We start from the raw sequence: 13,451 nt of genomic DNA on the forward strand, positions 1-13,451 counted from the left end.
AGGCCTGCGAAATGCACACTGGAAACTCCCAGCTCACTGCTCTTGTTTGAGATGGAGGGGCATATCAAGCAAGCGTGCGGAAGAACAACGGAAGGCAGGGTGGCATTTGACTCTGCGCGACATGATTCATAGTCGATAAACAGAAACGCGCACGACGCGCATACCAAGCGCTCCCATCGCGGCGCTTCAACAACCCATCAACACGATACAACCTTACGCAAGGTGGCGGTACGATACCATTGTCGCATCGGTCACATTACTAAGCATGTGGCCAAGGCTGCCGGGTGAAACCGGGCTGTGCATAATTCCGTAATTGTGCTCGTTTGGGCAGTCATGTGTTTGTCAGTCTTTTCGGTTGCGCTGTCCTCTGTTAGGCAAGTATCATGCTTTGTTGTCTTACTTGGCACTGCGTGTGCAGCAATTTGTTTGTATGATTTTAATTTGGAGAGCAGCTGAGTTCTATTCCGATACCAATTATATGGACACTACGGGCGGATTTCTGCCGTCGGCGTCAGCGTCACCGTGTGGTTCCGTATGGGTGAAAGCTTGTGAGGGTGAGCCGGTGAACGCGGGTCAATCTCGCGTGCGCGAGTGAGGAACGTGGCCCGGATCCCGGATGCGTGCCCTCTCCTGTTGCGCGCGACGCAGAGGGGTGAGGCGAGGGAGGAGGGGCGTTCTCCGGCGGCTTCGATGTCCTTCTCGCCGGCCGCTTCTTACAGAGAGGACACAACTGCGGCGTCTACTACGGCGTTGGCCACGAGCCTAATAGACGTAGTAGCAGCAAGGAGGTTAAAGAAAAGTTTTTATATAACCTCCTTGAGTAGCAGTAGTAGACGCCCTAGTAGACGCATTTGGCGGACGCCGTAGGGACGCGTTGCCAGCGCTCGCGTGTTTTGAAAGCGGCTGAAGTGCGCGCACGCGCGGGCCTCATCTTCAAAGCGATCTGCGATGTTTGCAGAGTGCATGCAGTGCTGTCCTTACTTCGTACAACTGTCTATTAATTTGCTCTCGCAATCGGGGCTTCGCCTTTCCGGTGGAACTGCGATTTTTTACATTTGAGAGCGCCGAGTGGGAGGCACTAATTTGCTCTTCAAGCTCATTGGCATGTCGCTATGGCTACGTCAGGCGCCTTTTCAGTGAGGTTGCAATTAAGGAGTTAAGAGCAGTATTACAATGAAAGTTGGAGACCAAATCTTGCTTTTGGGTGCCTGGCATCGGTATCGGTCGTCATGCGTGAAACTAGCAAATGTTGCAGGATGCGAACAAAGGTGGGAATGCCATGTCTGCGCACATTGCCTATATCCTCTAGACAGCCGTCACTGTGGTATTTGGCTCCCGTTTAGCAAGAATGCTGCAGACAAGAGAGCAGACAAATGGGCTTTTTGTTAATGTTCATTACGAGTACTGTAGCACGAAAGATAAGGTGAAGTGCCCGTCCTATTTCCTTGCCTTGGGCTGCAGCGCACTCGTAAATATTGCGTGAACCACACCGTGCTGTTATCGCTTGCGATTCAGCTTCGATTCTGTCTTGGCCCCTTTTGTCCCACGTGACTGGTATTTCATGGTCTTAGGAGGAACTTTGTGTCCAATATGAGACAGCCGAATTCGATTTTCTTCGGGGCCTAGGAATGCTAGCAGTATATTGCGCTGCTTCTAGCTTTGTTCTTGTTATAGTTCTTGTAGTTCGCGATCGGATACAAGAAAGTTGCGAAGTTTCTTCAACTCTCCTACACTGCATGCACCATGAATACGGCTTAGAAGGCTTGTTAACGAGGAGCAGCTTCGAGCGACACTTCAGTAATTGCATCATATATAAACGAAACTTGCGAAATCAGCTTTAAGGATTTAATCAGAGTGAAAATTTATAGCAATCGCTTTCTCGGCATAATTATGTTAAAGAAGTTTTCAGCGCGTAGATACCGGGTGTTTCAGCCAACACTTTCAATTTTTTTTTTTCAGAAATTGCCTGTCGCAGATAACACAATTCTAGTCCACGACCTGGTCTTTACTCGAGGAGGCGGACATTATTTGCACAAAAAAAATTGAAATGTATAATCGACTAATTGACGAAAATTCACTATATTGGGCCTTACTCGATGCGTACAAATGCCCCATCTGGTTTCAGCTGCATGAACTACTCGTAGTAGAGCGTCTTTTTCCGTGCTAGTCAACTACTTGAAGCTAGACGGCACTTCAGGACCACCGATCCATTTCTTGCCTGAAGATCTGTCGTTTTGCCTCAGTCAACGTTACTCTCGAAATTAAGAGTAGCCTACTTCAGCAGCGGTTCGCGGAGGTTCCCGTCACTCGCACTCCGATAGAAACGACATAACCAAAAACGTGACAAGCTGTGTTTTCATTCTTATTGCGAAATAAAGGAAAAAGGAAGAGCAAAAGGGTCAATCAGACTTGATTAAGGAGCGGAAAGTTTACACTACAGTGTCATAGAATACAGTTTCTAGGACGCACACTGTACGGCGGGGTGCTTGCACCCGGCCTACAGTGTGTTGCACCATTTGAATAAGATGTAAGGAAATCGGAAATATGGATATGTGACATATCCTCTGAAGGTTTGGACAAATTTACATGTCGCTAGCTCAGTCATTGTAAACGACAGCAGGTGAAAGAACGGCTTGACACGCAGCTCCGGCGTAATGCGCTGTCACTCAACAGGTCCAGATAACCATTTATGTTTCATTGATGTCCATAGAACATGATCTTTTGGGCATTTCACACAGCCTATAGATATCCTGATTTGTCCAAACACCATTATGAACACATAACATGGATAATCCAAGTTCCATCGAAATCACGTCGCCGTAATGTTGAAAGATATCGCAGCTGGCCATATGTGACCTTTAATAGACGCTCACTTTAGGCATGCACATGTTTACAGAACTTCTAACGTATATTTGCGCTATACTTACAGGTCCCGCAGTAGATGGTCTATGAAGGACTAACTTAATATTATGTTAGCAACAGGCTTTATGACAGAACATCCACATAGCCAGGTAAGATACAGCGTGTGGACACATTAATGCATTTACGATAAGAAAGCCCAGCACATACTCGTTTTCATGGACCTTCCACCTGGCACAATGAGCAAATTAAATTATTGAAAATTTAAAAGTCAATTGTATCCTAATATAGGCGGAGTTGATGGTATACGTATTAGTTGCAGACATGATAGTTTCGAACTATAATTTGATAAAATGAGAAAACATATTGCAGTCCTACGGAAACTGAAAACAAAGGCCTGTAGGAGAAGGGCTAACTATTCATTTGTGGTCAGAAAAAAAATTTTTGTCGTGTTGTTTCAAAAGTCATACATTAGATCTCGCGTGATCAGCATCGCAACGCATAGCCACGGGCTGCCACATTTAGGAACAAAACAGAAGATTTTCAATGATCTTTCACTGTCTAACCTGAGCATATGGTTCCGCTTTTGCTTTTGCAAAATCGAAGTACCCCGTTAAATGTGAATGGCGCTTCATGCTCAATAAATCTCTGAAAATTTAGTGCTTTCAAAGATCTAGCTGCATGAGAATTGAACTACTAAACATTAATTACGTCCCCCAACCGATACGTCATCATAAATGAATCTTCAAGAAAACTTCAAATGTAGCCAACTTATATGACGCAGTGCGTACATCTCTACAACGTCAGTATGTAATGTCCATGTAGAGTCTAATGCCAGTTAAAGTAGAATGAACGTCAATAACACATCGGCTACTTGATATTTGCAAAATATAAGTCAGTAGGATATCCTTTACATGTTATGACGAAACGTGTACGAATGGATCATACCTGGATGTTGATAGGATATCGGTGGTTCACTGGGAAGCAGACTTGTACCCCTTACAAAAAAAGTAACTGATTACAATTACTCATTTTAAAATGTAATTGATTACAGTGACCAGTTACTATTCCACAAAAGTAACTGAGTAATTACTAAAATATTATGGCAGAAGTCATTTTATGATGACTGTCAACGGTAATACGAATAGCAGTCGAGCAGTGTAGCGACAGGCCGTATTTCTGAAGTAACGTTTATTTAACGTTTGTAATGGTAATAGTGAGACTGCTTGTTTCGGCTGTATGTCACATACTCCGATATCGTCCCACTTTGCTATGGTACTCGCATGTCATGGTCATCATGATCATGGTCATGCCGCCATCAATATAGCGGCATGATGACGACTGTATGACGCCGACGCAGTGACGACGGAATGATGAAGAAGGAACTACATAGATGAAACGTCAAAGGTGGTGTGATAACTACGACATGACTACAATGAAATGTCGATTCTCATATTATTACGATGGTGTAATCACAACAGCGTGACGATGACAACGTGACGATGACAGCATGATGACGACTGTGTGACGACAATGGCAAAATGACGATGGCATCACGAATTCTGGTGACAAAGCTGGAATGACAACGAATAAACGACCACGATGGCATCACGGCCACGAACACGTACCTATACTAGCCCATGCTAGACAAGCTGGAACACTGGATGCGAGTAGAAGGCGTGACGACGACAGCATGCCCCCATGAGAAAGATTGAAGCCGTAAAAAATGGACGCTGCCTGCAGTCAGTGAGAAGGAAACTTGGCATAGGACAAACCAAGATGTACGCACTGAAAGATAAGCAGGGTAATATCATCAGCAATCTCGAAGATATAGTAAAAGGAGTGGAAGAACCCTATGCTGACCTGTACAGTACCCGGAGGACTCGGGATACTTCCATTTGAAACAGTAATGAACAAGATACAGAAACACCTCCTATAACTAGCGATGAGATCGGAAGGGCCTTGCAAGACATGAAACGAGGAAGAGCGGCATGAGAAGATGCAATAGCAGTCGATTTAATCAAAGATGGAGGAGACATAATGCTTGGAAAACTGGCGTCTCTCCATACAAAATGTCTATCGACTGCAAGGGTCCCAGAAAACTGGAAGAATGCAAACATTATGGTGATCCTCAAAAAGGGAGACGTTGAAGAATTGAAAAATTATAGGCCCATTAGCTTACTCCGAGTAATATATAAAACGTTATCCAAGGTAATCTCCAATAGAATGAGGGTAAGACTGAGCTTTAGTCAACCAAGGGAACAGGCAGGTTTCAGGAAGGGATACTCTAGCATAGACCACATCGATGTCATCAATAAGATAATCGAGAAATCCGCAATGTATACAATGAGTCTCTCTATATGGCTTTCATAGGTTACGAAAAGGCATTTGATTCAGTAGAGATACCAGCAGTAACAGAGGCATTACGTAATCTAGGAGTACATATCGCTTACGTAAATACCTTGGAAAGTATGCACAGGGATTCCACAGCTACCTGATTTCCCACAAGAAAAGCAGGAAGATAGCTATAATAAAAGAGGTCAGACAAGGAGACACAATCTCTCTAATTCTACTCACCGCATGCTTGGAAGGTGTATTCAAGCTATTACACTAGGAAGGCTTAGGAGTAAGGATCAACGGCGAATATCTCAGCAACATCAAATTTGCAGTTGACATTGTCCGGTTCAGCAACACTGGGGATGAGTTACAACAAATGAGGGAGGACCGCCTGCCCACTTCAGTTGCCGAAATTGCCAGCACTGACTCGCATAAATCTGCTTTTGATATATATATATATTCAGTAATCTGCATTTTGTTGCAACATAGTTAACTGTTGTTTCTGTTTCTGTTTTCTGTATTGCCGCATTTCTGTGTTAATACATTTGTTTTTCATGCATTCCAGTCCCTTCTGTAATGGCTTAGGGCCCTGAAGGTCATCATCATCATCAGCCTCTCTCCCTGCGATCTCCAATTACCCCTGTCCTTCGCCAACCGATTCCAACAAGCAACCACGAATTTCCTAATTCCATTGTTCCACCTGGTCTTCTGCCATCCTCGACTGCGTTTCCCTTCTCTTGGTATCTACTCTGTAACTCTAATGGTGCAACGGCTATCTAATCGGCGCATTACATGACCTGCCCAGCTCCATCTTTTTCTCTTGAGGTCCATACCCGTTTGCTCTCAGATCCAGATGGCTTTCTTTCTGTCTCTTCATTTTATGCCTAGCAGTCTTCTTTCCATCGCTCTTTGCCCTGAAGGTATTTAAATAAATAAATAAATAAATAAATAGACTTTTTCTTTTTGATTCTTTATTTCCTCCAGTGACTGCTCGCCGCGACGCTGGCATATCCTCGAAACCATATACCGTGGTATGGGTTCGATATGGTGGTAGATAACATCACGTGAAACAGTGTCCATGATCAAACCCTGCAATAACTGTTAAACCCATAAGGAATATGAATGTCACCCGTCTGGATTTTCTCTAATTAAACAGCACTTTTCATGCAAAATTGACAAATGACAACTAGAGTGGCAAGGAGTTGAGAAATTAAGCGATCTACTAAGGGAGAGAGCCGAAGCAACAGCCAAACAGGAAGCAAGAACAAAAATTAACAAATTTAACCGTTGCGTGTGAAACTATTCGTGGATCAACAACTTTTTATTTAAAAAGGAAGCAGAGAAAACACCTCCAGAAGTGGAGAAGGATTCCCGTGCTATATTGACGCTTCTACCATTGTCATTCTAACCGCCTGATGTAGCCACTTTTCTGCTTTGCTATGCTTCGGCGGTGGGCGCAGTACATCTAGAACCGCAGCGTCCTGCGCTCTACGTGGTTGTACGGGGCTAGCAGCCACGCATCGTCACGGAACTTCCCAAATAACAATAAGAGTCGGTTTTGGCACTAAACTTGTTAGAGTAATAAACAAGGGATCTGAAAAAAGTGTGATTGTTCCGCATATATATATTTATCCGTATTTCTGCAGAGCTAATTAAAAAAAACGCTACTAGAAATCTTTATTTTACATTTTCGCTTGTTTACTTGCTCTTAGCAGTATTCTTCCTGCGCGAGTGCATTAGATGTGGTTCCTTGTTTGTCAAGAAAAGAGGAGGTCTATCTCACAGGCTTATACCTGTGAGATATACCTTATTTCATTTCTCTTTTGCGGGTTTATGCGTTTCTATGGGGAACGCTAGGCATTATTCATACCTACACTAGTAAAGTAACCCTCCTTCCCACCGCCCCTCATTTGCGCAGTAGAGTGATCTTGGGTTGGGCCTCCGCGAAAAAAAAAAAATCCTGGGTACGTGCCTGTTAACAATAGAAGTTTGTATCATGATCACTACTTCTATTGCATCTGCTGGGACCTATAAAGAAATTTATTTGTCCAATACAAGTTTATATCACTACTTCTATTGTTTCAATTGGGACCCATAAAGCATTTGGTTTGAACTCTCTATTGCCCTGATAGAGGACTGTAAAAACTTTTTATGAAACCTGTACATTTGGTATGGGACTTGTAGATTCTGCTATGGGACCTGTAGGTTTTCCTATTGTACCTATATGTATCGTATAAAACCAACAGCACTTTCTATGGGTTGTTTCCTTAGGGCCTGTCGATCAATCAGACGACGAGGAAAGCAGAGACGGATCGGAAAGAAGCGATAAGCTGCCACGGCGGGGTGACACGGATCGGCTGAAACGCGTGCCAGCAAACTACGGTGACGCTGCTTTTGAGTAATTACAGGGTGAAATTAAAAGATATTGCCGGTCGGCCGTACCCCTCCCCAATCTCTCCTCCCTGTGGCTCCCTCAAGAGCCTTCCCTTATATACTTGCCTATAGAGATGACAAATTGTACTAAGAGCTTTGTTTTGCGATTACTGCAACACGGCGTCCCTAAACTTGAAGTTGCGCCCGCTTACGTAACCAGAAATTTCGGTTTTTCGCGGTCGACGCTCGTTGCCTGCAAGTAGGATCGATCACCCAAAATGTTACTATCCTTCGCCCTCTGAACATGGATGATCCAACCGAAACGCACTATTTGAAGAGCAGCGCAGCTAGTTAAAATCCGCAGTTTTCATAACCTGTCGCTCTCGTGAAACATTACTGTGCAAACGTTTTCTTATATAATCTATAACACTGTTTCGAGCGACTTTTGCTGCTTGGTTTCTGCTACCACAAGCATTTAGCCCAGACAGCGCTCATCAGGTACCAGCAGAATCGGTTTAATTTTCCTGCATGCTGCTATGGCTCCACTGTAGTGCGCATTCCTCACGTAGTCTTCGTTCACACAAATACACTCAAGCGCAGCTTCTTGTAGGCGCACGGCGCGTACAGAGGCTCCGTGAATCGGTGCTCTGGATCCGTCTGAAGTCAGCCGTACTCGTAGCGCCACCTCTGATAGCACTTTGAGACATGTCTTGCACGGAGCTTCCAAACGCTGCTGCCACACGGCGCCACCACTGTCTTCCGCTCTGATGCGAGAATTTTCAAGCTCAGATGAGGGATATTTTTCTCTTTACTGTCTCTACCTGACTAATTCACTGACTATATGTTTAAAAGCCTTCGTATACATGCATGGCTTACTCGGAACTCTTCGGTCTTCACAGATAAAAATATTTTTTCCTGTATGAGGGTCGCCAGAAATGCCGTGGCTGTGCAACTTTTTGCAATTACCGCCGAATGCGATGTGTGCTTTGATAAGATAACCACTTGCCCTTCTCCAGTGCGCTCTCAAGATCGAGCTAGCTAACAGCTAGCACAGAAATTTGAAAGGCACAGTTTTCAATCAGGCGTAGGTTTATTTTCTTTGCAACCATAGCCTGAACATAGGGAGCCAGCATGATTGGCTATTCCCCTGTCGTTCACAGGAATGTCTGCGTCAGTAACGAAAGCGATAAGCCGTTAACTCTTGAACAAGCCTGACGGTAATTTTAAAATAAACTTCGTGCACCTGTTAGCACCGATATGAAGGAAACGCTGCAACAAGCCATTGCATATATGTCAAATGCCGGCTGCAACGAAATTTCCCTCTGGCTTAATAGGTTATACATTAGTAGTATATACTATTGAAGCAGCCTTGGCAAAGCTGCAGGGCTGTAAATTGTCTATTTTTCTTAGTAATATCCTTTACATATCACTGGACGATGCGCGCACCTGGCGGTTAGCGGATGTCACGCAAACCTCAGCACATAGCCCCCAAGATTTTCCCGGCCTCGCAGGTGCCGCCCAATGGCGAAATTAATCCTGAAGAGCTGCTCTGGTTCTCAATCTTAGGGACTTGGCATCATTTCCGTCGAGCCTTAATGAGTATCGCTTTTTCAGTTTCATTGTCAAAAACGCATGTTTTGGAATCATCCCTTGACACATACGCTCATATTTCACACGTAAGGATTTGCTAGGAGTCTGCTCTATACCTACGCTATCTGAAACTAAGTTTTTAACGCCGTCCGAAACGTCATTGCAGTTTCATCGAAACATACTTGCAGCATTTTGGAAGCAACGGGTTATAAAAATTGTTAATTAAATTATGGGGTTTTACGAGCCACAACCACGATCTGATTATGACGCACGCCCTACTGAGGGACTCCGGAAATTTAGACCACTTGGGCTTCTTTAAGGTGCAAATAAGTGTAAGCATAGCAGTTCTTTTACATTTCGCCCCCATCGAAATGCGGCCGCCGTGGCCGGGAACTCAAGAATTGTGTCGGATTCCTCAAAGGCCTTACCAGAGGGACCAGTATAATTGTGTAAAGCGAGCACTGGTGTGTGTGACTCAAGCGTGTGTGTGACGAGAGCAGTAAGACGACAACGATAGTGACGATGATAGTATGACGGCAAGCAATGGCATGACAACCTGATTTATTGAACTCTGGCGAAGGAACCTTAAGATGTAGGGCCGCACAGGACATAACTATCTTCTAATGCGATGTTTGTGTTTGTGTAGTATACGCCATTCGCAATCTAGAATAAAATACACAAATCAGATAAGATGTAAGCACTGTGCGAGGCGTCGACGCAGTGATGGGACGTGGACTAAGGTGGCGTATTGCCACATTTATAACAGTTGGTTGTTTTGTGGTTTTGCCGCTTCTGCGGAAGCTGAGGAACGCGAAGTAAACTCGGTGTCGACTACTACGAAGGCACACCCCTAGAGAAGGCGTCGGACGGAAACTGTCTGCTTTCATTTAATTAAGCTTAATAGTACTTACCATATATATTAACTTGACTATATGATACTTGTCGAGGAAATAATGGTGATGAGTAGTGTATGCCACATATGCATAAGCACATTTCTCCGCTGTGTCAGTGACAGAGTGACATAATCTGACAAGAATGTGGTATCACAAGTATACAAAATTTATGAAACTAAAAGAAACTGATGAATATCATGATCTATTTAATAAAAGGTCTGTGGGCTTTGGGAATACGCACAAGTCCACATTATTTTTATACAAGTTGTAGCGGCGCGACTTTCGCCTCCAGAGCCGGTGAAGTAGAACACGGCTCACGTGCGGGGATCGTGAGAATTGGCTTCTGAATTCCACCATATTTCCTTCCCGCAGAGTAGCAACTGGTGTCCGTCAAGCCAATTTCAAGTTTCCTGTGCAAAATTGAGATGCCGTATACCACCTCCAAATTTTTACTCACACTGGTCTGGTCTCCCTGTGCATCCTTTACGTTCTTTTTGCAGTGCATCTGAATCTATTGAGCATTTTTGTCCCTCGTGTCGCCGAAGTTGTCGAAATTAGATTTTGACAACATCGACTTCCATTAATCTCACCAACCATTTTTTCTTTTCGGGCGACTTCACTGGGATCCAGCCACATTGATGCTTTCGTCACAGTATACAATTTTTTTAGAGGCGTCATGGCCGCGTCACGGTAACGCCTCCCTAACAAGGGAAGGCTAACCGTTCTGCAGGCGTTCAGAACAAAGTTTCGTCACTCACTCACTCACTCAGAGGCACAAAAAAACTATCTTGCTGAATTTCTAAAATCATTCATTATTCCTGTTATTTGAGTTCTCTATAGTAAATTATCTTATCTCAACATTCTTCACAGGATATTTAATTCTAATTCCCAAATTATAATTCTTTGACCCTCTCTCGGCCATGTAAATTCGTTTTTGTTTCATATCTAATGAACGTGCTTCAAACCGCCGGCTTACTGGTCAATCCCCTGTAGTGGGTATGAGCCAGGGCTTGGAATGCAAGACAAGCTTTCGCGCTATCGATTAGAGCGGCCGCGATAGCCGCCACCCCCGAGATCCCGCGGCACCATGGCTGGCCGGCCTAAATAAACCGTGGCCACGGCGGCTACCTCTTCGCGCCGGCTCCCACTAGTTCGTTACACCGGCGAGCAAGCCCAGCCGTACCAGCATCAAGGCACTGATGACGTGGCCTCAAGCTGTCCGGCGGACGTCCAGCGGTTGTAGGGTGTCCGAGAATTCTGCACTGACATGCCAGATATATGGCTCATCCAAATGGAGAGCCACTTCCGTATCAACAAGGCTCCACACTCCGGCTGCGTTCCATGCAAGCTCCGGTTGCGAGCCTCCGACCCTGACTTCAATGAGAACTTACAGGCAGGCGTCCTTGCTCACTACGCCACTTCGACTGCTTAGTCACAGCAGCTCTCGCATTTTGAACCGCTGCGTCATTCCGCGTCTTGTCGACCAACATCGCTTGCATCTTTCTTCGTGCCGATCGTCAGCACATGCCGGCTCCAGCACCGAACCTCTACTCGGTCCGTGAGCCTCCTCCCCATCTCAAAGGCAGCTGCGCGACGACTCGTCCTAATGAATTCACTAGGCCAAACACTTTCGGCTACGCTACAGTCCACCGCTCTCCTTCCTTGGACGTTCCCGCAAGCTATCCGCTTTCCGTTCGGGGGCACCTCACTCATCACCGATTCATAGGCTGTCGCATCGGCTCCGCTAGGTGCAAATTTCGCTCTCGCAGGCACGGCGATGCCACAAGCACAACCTTGGCGTTTTTTTTGCGACCACAGCAACCCTGAAGCTATCGGTATTCGAGATTTCACCGCAAGCAGCGCCAGTCGAACCTTTCGATCTTCTGTACTGGCACCTTCCGCGAATACATAGGCTACCGAAGTATATGTAGGCTATGTACCCACCCACCCTTCTGCACTTCTACCGAAGTGTAGAATGGTGGGTTGATTATGATACGCTAATATATTAAGACGTATGCGTGCCTTGGAGATACTTTAACATTGTTGCATTGTTGTGATTAGGGCGAGTTATAAGGTTTCAATAATTCAAAATTAAAAATTAATCCGGAGCCCTTTACCACGGCGTCCCTTGCAACCCAGTCTGTAGTTTAGTCTCGGTGGGTTTTGCAGCCTAAGAGTGCATTACTCGCGATTGTGCGCGAAGTTTGGTGACGCGACAAAGATGGACTAGGTGCTATAGGCTAGGCGCAATAGAATATACGTTCCATGCATATGTGGTCAGGTTTCTCCGATTTGCCTAGAAACCACAAGTTTTAATTATGAGAACAACCTTCTCCTTTTACGCTGGCTCCGTAAAACCGAATTATATGTTCAAACGGAGCAGAGAATAATCTGTAGTCAATTACAAATTTTTACGGAGCACGAGATCTCAGAAAAAGTTGAATTTCCGAGCAGCCTGTAACAATGACCAGTCAAACCGTACATCCTTATGTTGTTGGCATGCACGAGTAGATACTCGAGAGGTGGATGCCATGTTGCGTTGTGAGGCTGCGGAGCTATTTTAGCTTCTTTTTTTTTTTAGATGTCGTGGTCAGTAAAATATTGTGGCCGACTGTACGTTCCCACTTTTGTGTTTAACCATTATATAAGCCTGTATTGTTCCAGAAATGCTGCCCGTTTAGTAGTCAACCGTCATGCGCTTACCGTATTCTCACCTTTACTTTACTGCTGGCGTTGGGAAAACACGTCGCTACTGATGGCATTCGGCTGGCAGAGCAATCATTCTGTTTATTGAAAACTGAAGTACAACAACCTTGTCCTCTCGTGGCTGTGTTCTCAACAGAAGTGTTTTATTTACTCTAAAAAAAACAGTGTATGCTACGCAGCTATTCAGCGCAACTATCCCTTCTGAATTGAGCTAAAACAGCAAAGCAGGGTGGCTTCATTGCAGTGCACGTTGCCAGATCTGCGCACACGTCTGTAGCCTATTATCAACTCAATTGAGCTGATTTTGTCACGACAGGTGGCGGTGACAATCCTTTTCGTGTTCATTTCTCACAGCTGCGTGAAAAAAAGTCGATGAAATAAAACGAACTTGATGAATACGCAATATTAAGGGTCCAGATACTCTGATACCTTTAGCGCCTTGTTCAAACTTTTAAGGGTGAGCACTATTTTACTATTACACGTTTTGTTTCTTGGGTCAGCTGAGCGTCTAGCTATAATTGTAATTCTTAATTAAACCTAGTGTTGGTGACCACAATCTTTCAAGCAAACGCGATTTTTAAGTCGTAGGATGTAAGTTGCCCTATGATTGATATTTGCTCCAAATGAATTTAACAGAGCTCACATGACATTAAATTCAAAGCATCTTGCTGGTAAAGCTCGATAAGTGCACTC

The sequence above is a fragment of the Dermacentor albipictus genome, chromosome 3, assembly GCF_038994185.2.
Source record: "Dermacentor albipictus isolate Rhodes 1998 colony chromosome 3, USDA_Dalb.pri_finalv2, whole genome shotgun sequence".
NCBI lineage: Eukaryota > Metazoa > Arthropoda > Arachnida > Ixodida > Ixodidae > Dermacentor > Dermacentor albipictus.